Below are 8,661 nucleotides of genomic sequence, written 5' to 3' on the forward strand. Positions count from 1 at the left end.
AAGAGGGTAGAAGTGCTAAATATAACAGAAAAAAAAAAAAAAAAAATCCAGTCTGGCAAACTGAAAATATCTTCACTGTCTTATCAGTTACTCTAAACAACTCCAAGTTCTGGGCAAGGTCCATTTCTTCTCTAATTCTGTCCCAATTCTCTCTCAATACTCTTCAAACAATATATACAAGCATGGACTAAAGGGAAATACAAGAGAAATTCATTAAAGTATATAAATGTGTAGATGGCAGAGCAGGGAAGGAAATATGGGTAGAGAATACGGGGCTCTGTGCCTTGACTCGGGTGTATAACCTCCTTCCTCTACCATCTATTGCATGATGACTTTGCCTTTGGCCAACATCTCATCTGGCGGGGATTCTAGGCCATGTGTCAGAGTGGCCTATGCCATCATTCCTGAGGAGTCTGGGCCCTAGTGGCCTTGCCTAACATCTTTGCTGTAATCTTGCTTCCATACTGGAAGTTACTCATGGCAGTACTAGCAGGCAGAGCAGAGGGTTCCTGAGAGTCAACCTCATTTCTTCATGTACTATTGTAATGACCTCCCCATTACCCTTTAGTACCCGTTAGTACCGTCAGTCAGTGCTGTCCAGTAGAACTTTCTGCAATGATGGACATGTTCCACATCTTCTCTGGGTAAAATGGTAGCCAATAAGCATATGTTATAGCCAGGTGGCTCAGTAGTAAAGAATCTGCCTTCCAATTCAGGAGACACATGAGATGTGGGTTCAGTCCCTGGGTCGGAAAGATGCCCTGGAAGAGGGCACAGTAGCCCACTCCAGCATTCTTGCCTGGAGAATCCCATGGACCGAGGAGCCTGGATGGCTCCTGTCCCTGGGGCTACAAAGAGTCTGACACGACTGAGCAACACACACATAGCCATGTATGGATACTGACCACTTGAAATGTGGCTAGTGTGACTGAAGAAACTGAATTACTAATTTAGTTTAAATTAAATTTGAATATAATAGCCACAGGTGGCTAGTGGCTACAGTATTGGACAGCACACTTGTAAATCAATCATTCCAGCTAACACATGATCTCCCTTGGGCCTGTTCATCCACTGGCATGAGAGCCCCTAATGGCTGGTTGGCAGTATTCACTTCCTATTCAGTGGAACCATTGTGTGTCTCCAGATAGAAGCTGTCCTCCCTTGCATATCAAAACCTCTAAACCAGCAGGTGTAGAGATGTGGAAACAAAAAGCAAATTTTTTGAAAGGAGATTATTTGGTGGAGTGGTGACACGTGCCAAGCCCACATTCATGCTTTGGTTCCAGGGTTGCTGTAAACCAATCACTGTAAGTTGGTTGCTGGTTGAGCTCGTACGCCGCATCCTAGAGGACAGTATCCCAACTCACAGAGTGTTGTCTACCAGGGTGTCGTGACTGATCCTTTAAATGTTTGCTCTAGTCTTCTCTCGGGCCAGCTCTCCTGTGTATGATAAGAGCTGTGAATCCCATGACCATCGGCCCACGGCTTCATTCTTTGGCTGTTCAGTGAGTTTGGGGCAGAAGCAGTATTGTATGGGTTGTTCTGACGTATTTATGAAGTCCACGGATGTCAGTCCTGATGGAAGCATGAAGAAAATACCTATTCAACTCCAATATCCATATTTATTCCAACGAGGACAAATCACTGTTCCCCCATGATGGAAGGAGTCCAATATAAGCAACTCGCTATCATAGAGTTGACTGTTCCTCTCCACTGTAGTATGATATCAGACTTGCAGACTTGGTCTCTACTGCTGAAAGTTAGGCCCTTGTCAGCAGCAGCGGCTGCGTCAGCTTTGGAACGGCTGTTAGACCACCTACTCGACCAGGTGGTCTCTGTTCCTGCCTCCAAAGCCACTTTATTCCTGAGCAGGCCCAGGACTAGCTGGGGAAAGAAGTTGATAGATGTCAGCTCACCCACTGGGTGGGTGATCATGTCCACCTGGTTATCGAGAACTTCCTCCACACGGAGGGCATTTTGGAGAGCATCTATGTGAGACACAGTAGGCTCTGCCTCTGGGTCAATTCTGACAGCTCTATCCACATTATCTTTCCCAGACCACATGGTCACTGATTTCCACTCTTGTTCTTTCCAAGCCCTTGATCATTTGGCCAGACCATTAACTACTGCTCATGAACCAATGTAGATCTGTACCTCAGGCCATCTTGCCTTCAAGGAAAGTGACCAATAAGATACAATGTTTTAAATTTTGCCCTTGATAAGATTTCTCTTCCCCGTCTTCTCCTGGGGCCACCTCTGAATGGGACAGCAGGACCACAGGAGTCCACTTTCAGTGGACAAGCTGTTCGTAAACTCTTCTCTGTTCTCTTCCTTGCCTGTCAATTGGCTGTAGGAAATACTCCATGAAATTACAGATATAAGGAGTGACGGAGGGCAGGACCACAGTATATGAGACGTCCCCACAGCTGGGTTTGGGTGACAGGCCATGCATATGCTCAAGTGAACACACAGTAGTGCCTCCAATTGTAACACTCCTTCTGGGCAGTTTGTGCCCAAGCCTTCTCATTCTTTGTGCATCTAAAGTCCTGTAATTATAATTCCAGTGTTTTTTTTGTGGATCAGATTTTGGTATGCCAGCTTTGCCAAAGAGTCTCTTTCCATCTTTATGTTCTACATATTAAGTAAAAATAGCAGTCCTCGAAATTTTGTCAGCCTCTACTTTTTTTTTGAGTATGCAATTTTGATTTAATGTTAAAAATTCAATCAATATAACTCACTATATTTATGAAACAAACAAGAAAAATTATACAATCATCTCAAGAGATGTAGAAAGATGATTCAGTAACATTCAGCATCCGTGGCAGGCAGGCCTTGAATCCAGCCCCAGCAGGGCCTTCCTACTGCCTCTGAGGGCTACTTTGTGAATTATTTATTTATTTATTTTTATTGGAGGATAATTGCTTTATAATATTGTGCTGGTTTCTGCCATACATCAACACGAATCAGCCACAGGTATACATATGTCCCCTCCCTCCTGAACCTCCCTCCTGTCTCCTTCCCCATCACACCCTTCTAGGTTGTCACAGAGCACTGGGCTGAGCTCTCGGTGTCACACAGCAAATTTCCACTTTTGGTCTGTTTTACGTACAGTAATGTATATGTTTCTATTCTCTCAGTTCGTCCCACCATCTCCTTCCCCCCAAGTGTGTCTGTTCTCTATGTCTGCGTCTCTATTGCTGCCCTACAAATAGGGTCATCAGCACCACTGTCAGAGTCTGCCTTGAAATCACTGAGGTATTTACGTGTTTTGGTGATTAGATCCTGACCAATCTTTTCACTTTCTTCTATAGTTACTGGACCACTCAAGTATTCCACCGCTTATTGAGTCAACTTAGGTAATTTACGTATTTCTAGTTATGTTTCCATTTTATCCATAATAGCTTTCTAAATTACCTGTTTTCAAAAAAATTTTGACATTGTATTATACATGTCATTTGCGTAAAATCTGTACAGTCTTCTCTGTATCATTCCCTTTGCCATTTCTAAGGATACTTTTTCATGATTTGTCTCTCTTCTTCTTTGTCAACCTAGCAGTCTGATCAGATCTTAATTTTATCAATTCTGTTTGACTTTTCTGTCATTAATTTTTTACACTTTCTTTATTCCTCTCTCTTACTTTCCTGAGAGTATTTTATTATACCTTTCCAGCTTCTCGAATTGAATATTCAGGATATTCTAAAAAGCCATCCTGACATTTATCTGCTTGCCTGTAAGCTCCACAGAGAAACCTTCCCTCTTTTGGTCACCGCCCTACCCTCAGCACCTAGAGCTGTGCTGGCCTATAGCAGGCACTCGGAATATCTTTGTGGAGGGAATATTGACTTTACACAGAACAGTTTAAGACTATGACACTGCTCTGAGGAAATCTTCAGTCAGAGTATTTAGGTTTTGGTGTGAAATATTGTTAGCCCTTTCAGGCGTCTTGTCATCAGATTTAAAACCTTTTTCAGTTTAACTTGAGCTAGTTAGAGGAATCACCGACTCAATGGACATGAGTTTGAGTAAACTCCGGGAGTTGGTGATGGACAAGGCCTGGTGTGCTGCAATCCATGCGGTCACAAAGAGTCGAACATGACTAAGAGACTGAACTGAACTGAGAACTGAGTTAGAGGAATATTTGAAAATTTCCAAGTGGTTAGACTTGAGGTGAAGACCTTATTTTTTTGTTGTTAACTTCTAGATTTATTACGTTATGAGCAAGGAATGTGGCTCATCTGATTTCTCCTTTTTGGTTTCTGAGATTTTTGTGGCCTGTGTGTTATGTGGTGAATTTTTGTTGTTGCTCTATAAGGATCTGAAAGTAAAACAGATAGTTTACCTTTGGGCTACACATGAAGCTTGTTACATCTGATATTCAAACCTTCTTAAATTTGATATTCAAACCTTCTCTTTACTCAATTTGATTTCAGGTTATGATAAACCCTTCCACTATGCCTATGGTTTGGTTGAAATTCTTTTTTATTTCATATCTTTCTGGCAGGCTATACTTTTTATTTGAAAAAAATTTATATTATTTATCTTGCTTAATGTGTCTTGTCTTGAATTCTACTTTGTCTGATATGAACATATCTACATTGCTTTGTCAGCTTTTGCCTGGATTATCTTTGCCAGACCTTTCATGCTAATCTTTGTTATTTTGTTATAAGTGAGTATTTTGTAACTGACTGGTCTATAACTGGATTTGTGTGTATGACTGTGTATAAGAATATGTGTGTGTGTGTGCCCAATAAAGAAATTTAAGTGTAAGTCACAGGTGTACTGTAACAATAAAATGTTTGGTCTTCCTGCCATTCAATTTCATGTTTTCTGTTAATTATTCTTTCTCAATACCTTCTGTGTTCCCTTTTCTGAATTTTTTTGGGTTGACAAAGCATTGACTGTTACTTGTTTTTCCTCTTGTGTTTTTAACTTCCATGTCATGTCCATATTATTATTAGTTGTTGTTCAGTCGCTAAGTTGTGTCCGACTCTTTGCAACCCCATGAACTGCAGCACGCCAGGCTTCCCTGTCCTTCACTATCTCCTGGAGTTTTCTCAAACTCATGTCCATTGAGTTGGTGATGCCATCCAGCCATCTCATCCTCTGTCCTCCCTTCTCCTGCCCTCAATCTTTCCCAGCATCAGGGTCTTTTCTGGTGAGTCCGCTCTTCGCATCAGGTGGCCAAAGGATTGGAGCTTCAGCATCAGTCCTTCCAATGAATATTCAGGGTTGATTTCCTTTAGGATGGACTGGTTTCATCTCCTTGCTGTCTAAGGCTTCTCCAGCACCACAGTTCGAAAGCATCAGTTCTTTGGCACTCAGCCATATTATTAGTACTTATCTTTAAATTACTAGCAAATGTATTTCAATCATGTATCATTTCAATCATGTATACATTTCAATCAATGTATCATTTCCTATTTACATTAAGAATTGAATAGAATATGGTTTATCCACTGAATAAGACATGTCTTTTATAAGAGATGGATACTCAGCTTAAATTGGCTTAAGAAAGATTTTCATAACTGAGGAGCCCAGGTGTCCAGACTAAGTTTAGATGCCAGCTTCTCAGAGAGCTGTCTAGAATACTAACTGCTGGCATCTGGCAGGCTAGTGGAAAGTTGAACTTTGACTGTTGAGATAAGGGTAGCTTTCAGTGGACATTCAGCTTGTTATCAGGCAACCTGAGCTTCCATAGTCATTTGCTGGATAATTCCCCACTCCTCCTTCATGTGCCTATTATTCTCTATTCCCTGGAATAATTTAATGAGCATTGAGAATGTCTGTTCCTTCAGCTTTGTAGAACTCCCCCCTGAAATCTTTTTTAGGGATTAGCTCTTTAACAACTTTCTCTATTTCTTTTAGTAGATTTATCTATTTAGACTTTTTCTCTCTTCGGGGGTCAGTTTTAACAAATAATGTATTCCTAGAAAATCAATATTTCAACTAGATATTTCAAAGTTATTTGTATAGAGTTATGCAGAGAAACATCTTATAATTTTGAAATTCCCTCAGTTTCAAAGGTTATTCCCACTTATCTTTCTTGTCTTGGATGTGTGTGCTTTCTCATGTATAATCGTCTCTCACTGTCTGACTGACAGATGGAATCAATGCTCAGAGCAACCCGGGAGCTCACTTGTTGAAGATGCCAGTGCTTCTTTCATCCTGGGTCTTGGGAAAACTGTGGGTAGCAAAATCCCCATCTCACTCTACCCCTTCCAGTTGGACTTAACATGAGCAAAAACTAAACTGTTGTGCTAAGCGCCTGGTATTTTTGGAATTTACCCCTTACAGCACTTTAGCTAATATACAGATTTTCTTCTATTATTTTTATAATTTCATTATTACAATTAAGATCCATTTGGAATTTTAGGAGAGGAAGTAACATGGAAAGCTATCCTTTTTTTTTTTTTTTTTAAAGATACATGGTGAGTTATACCAAAACCCTTTATTAAATGGTATTTTCCCCTCTGATTTAAAATACCATCTTTACCTTAAACTAAATTATCCTATCACTTCTGTCCTTTTTTTGAAGTCTTAATTTTTCTTTAATTAGTCTGCTGAAAAGCCAGGACCAACTGCTGTTGGTCTTGATTGTTCTTTATCAAGTTTTTCCTGAGATGTACTGTGCTTTTTCAAATATAAATTCAAATCTTTCCTTACTTAAGGAATGTTTTCCCCTTTCTTGAGCTCTTTGCTCTCTCTCGCCACATCCCTTTTTGCATTTTCAGCATTCTCCTTTTGGATGCTTCTAAAGTGACCTTCAGAGCTACTATCTATTAAAAACAATTGTAGTTGAAGATTTGTGTTTATGAACTGTTTATTTCATCAATGTATTGGAGTCTAGGGTTTCCCTTGTGGCTCAGCTGGTAAAGAATCTGCCTGGAATGCAGGAGACCTGGGTTCAATCCCTGGGTTGGGAAGATCCCCTGGAGAAGGGAACGGCTACCCACTCTAGTATTCTGGCCTGGAGAATTCCATGGACTGTATAATCCATGGGGTCACAAAGAGTCGGACACAACTGAGCGACTTTGACTTCACTTCAAAGTGACCTTCATTTTGCAATCATGTTAATAATTTCTAAATTCTCTTTCTCCTGCGTAATAGCCTGCTCCAGTTTTATATATGTGAAATCCTTTGAATCTCAAAAAATGTGGCTCAGAAGTTTTCGCAAATTGTTATTTTTTTTTTACTTTTATTTATTTGGTCACACTGCATCTTTCTTGTTGCACACAGGCTTTCCCTAGTCGTAAGCAGTGGGGGCTAGTTTTTGTTGGGGTGCATGGCCTTCTTGCGGTGGCTTCTCTTGTTGCAGAGACAGGCTCTAGGCACACGGGCTTCAGTAGTTGCAGCATGCGGGCTCAGTCGTTGGGGCTCACTGGTCCCAGAGAAAGCAGGCTTCTGTAGTTGTGGCTCATGGGATCTTCCCAGACCAGGGATCAGATCCCCGTCCTCTCCACTGGCAGGTGGATCCTTATCCACTGTAGCACCAGGGAAGTCCCAAAGTTCTCTCTTATGTACTGAACTCACTCCTTTCCACTGGAGGCCTGTTCTGATTTTGTGCCTTTGTCTCCTCTTCTGAGCATCTCTTTCTCTGCTCGTTCTTTATTCTTATAGCTAATGTTTTGATTTCTCCTATTTATAACTGAAAGTCTAGATCTTTACTCTCCAAGTATCCTACTGCATACTGCCTCCATGGGATATTAAAAGGGATCATGAGAAAAAAGTTCAGTGGTTCAGTAAGTGTGATAAATGATGAGTTGAAATATTTTTTTAAAGTTACTGATGAAATAACACCAAATAATCGTGAGGATATAGAGGACATGGAGCCCCAGAAACTCCTATACATTTCGGGGGGAGTGTAAGCTGGTGCTCTGTAAAGCAGTTTAGAGGTTTGCATGCACCTCAAAATTCCACTTCTAGGTAAAACCGTCCAGGAAAAAGGTGAAACATGTTCACACAGAGTCTAGTACAGAGAAGTATCATAGCAGCTTTGTTTGAGCAAAAATCAGAAAACTCTAAATATTTACCAACTGGAATATAGATAAACACATTTAAATCTGTATCTTACCTTGGAATACTCCTCAACCATTAAAAGTGATGAACCATAGACACATGCAATAACATGGGTGGATATTACAGATAATACATGGAGTGAAAGAAACCAGACACAAAGGAGCACATATTGTGTAAGAGTCCATAAACATGAAGCTTCAGAACAGGCAAAACTAACCTATTATTATAGATCAGTTGCCCTTGGGGTGGGGGTAGAGGGGAGTGAGGGGACTTCCTGGGGTGATGAAAATGTTCAGCGTTGTACAAATGATAAGACTGTGGGTTGTGTGGGTGTGATCTTTTGTCAAAATTCACGAGACTGCACAAGTAACTGTGCTGAATGTAAAAGAGAATAAAAGTGATGGCAAGACCTCTCAGAACCTTTGATGCCTAAGACCTACTATGAATATCAAAAGGAGGATGTGGTACACAAGGTTTCCTGGCCTCATCTGAGTCTTGCTGGGGAGGTATGGGCAGGAAGTGTTCCCTTCCAAGTGCAGAAACTGGGAGCAAATGGTCATGTCGGGGCAGGAGCTACAGGCTCACTTGTGCCTGGCATCCCGGGTCTCATGGAGTTCTGCTCACACCACGAGGTTGGGGCAGGGG

The sequence above is a fragment of the Bison bison genome, unplaced genomic scaffold (assembly GCF_000754665.1).
Source record: "Bison bison bison isolate TAMUID 2011002044 unplaced genomic scaffold, Bison_UMD1.0 scf7180017864181, whole genome shotgun sequence".
Taxonomy (NCBI): Eukaryota; Metazoa; Chordata; class Mammalia; order Artiodactyla; family Bovidae; genus Bison; species Bison bison.